Below are 1,864 nucleotides of genomic sequence, written 5' to 3' on the forward strand. Positions count from 1 at the left end.
AGTATTTACATAAATTATTTGGAATTCTTCTATACAGGATATTTGTTATTTCTTCCCATTTATTTATTCAATCTGTATGGACTGAAAGATACTTATTTTTACTTTGGTTATAGTCTAATACCACTTTATTTTTTTGCAGCTTTGTCCATTGGAAGGTCTTTCAGTTGACTTCTATTCTCTTTTGAATACTTCCTTCAATGTGAGCTGTTTGTTTTGTTTTCATTTTTCAGAACTTCCTAACTTTCTTCCATAACAAGATGTTCCAGGCCCATCTTGTATATTTTCTGCTCTAGTTCTAGAATTGGTCATTTATTTTTTTTTAGGAACTTTCTTTAATTTTTTAAGTTTATTCATTTATTTTGAGAGAGAGGGAGAGAGCATGCACACGGGCACACATTGGGAAGGGGCAAAGAGAGAGACTCCCAGGCAGACTCTGCACTGTCAGTGCAGAGCCCAATGTGGGCCTTGAACCCATGAACCATGAGATCATGGCCTGAGCCAAAGTCAGACACCCAACTAACTGAGCCACCAGGCACCCCTAGAATTGGCCTTTTTTCCAAAGAGCCCTGATTCTTTTTATTGGAGTATAGTATTAGGAATCAGGGGCACCTGGGTGGTTCAGTCAGTTAAGCGTCTGACTTCAGCTCGGGTCATGGTCTCATGGCTTGTGAGTTCAAGCCCTGTGTTGGGCTCTGTATTGACAGCTCAGAGCCTGGAGCCTGCTTCAGATTCTGTCTCCCTCTCTCTCTCTGCCCCTCCCCCACTTGCACTCTGTCCCTCTATCAAATATATATAAACAAAAAAAAAAAAAAGAAAGAAAGAAAGAAAATCTAAGGGGCACCTGGCTGGCTCAGTTGGTATAGCATTTGACTCTTGACCTCATGGTTTTAAGTTCGAGCCCCACATTGGATGTAGAGATTACTTAAAAATAAATCTTTTAAAAAAAGAAAGAAATCAAATCTGAATACTAGGTATGCTCATGTTTACTGGAATTAAGATTGATTTTTTTTAGTTTGAAAGTTTCAATCTAGCATGTTATAGGATTTATAGGATTTTAATCTTTTTTTTTTTTTTTTAATTTACATCCAAGTTAGTTAGCATAGTTCAACAATGATTTCAGGAGTAGATTCCCTAATGCCCCTTACCCATTTAGCCCATCCCCCCCTCCCTCAACCCCTCCAGTAATTCTCTGTTTGTTCTGCATATTTAAGAGTGTCTTATGTTTTGGGGTACCTGGGTGGCTCAGTCATTTGAGCATCTGACTTCAGCTCAGGTCATGATCTCACAGCCAGTGAATTCAATACTGTGTTGGGCTCTGTACTGACAGTTCAGAGCCTGGAGTGTGCTTTAAATTCTGTGTCCCCACTTCGCTCTCTGCCCCTCCCCCACTCACATTCTGTCTCTCTCAAAAATAAATAAACATTAAAAAAATAATTTAAAAAAGAGTCTCTTATGTTTTGTCCCCTCTCTGTTTTTATATTGTTTTTGCTTCCCTTCCCTTATGTTCATCTGTTTTGTATCTTGAAGTCCTCATATGAGTGAAGTCATATGATATTTGTTCTTTTCTGACTAATTTCGCTTAGCATAATACCCTCTAGTTCCATCCATGTCATTGTAAATAGCAAGATTTCATTCTTTTTGATTGCCGAGTAATACTCCACTATATATATATATATATATATATATATATATATATATATATATATATATACCACATCTTCTTTATTCATTCATCCATCAATGGACATTTGGGCTCTTTCCATACTTTGGCTATTATTCATAGTGCTGCTATAAACATTGGGGTGCATGTGTCCTTTCAAAACAGCATACCTGTATCCCTTGTGGATAAATACCTAGTAGTGTA

The sequence above is a fragment of the Panthera onca genome, chromosome D4, assembly GCF_046562875.1.
Source record: "Panthera onca isolate mPanOnc1 chromosome D4, mPanOnc1 haplotype 2, whole genome shotgun sequence".
NCBI lineage: Eukaryota > Metazoa > Chordata > Mammalia > Carnivora > Felidae > Panthera > Panthera onca.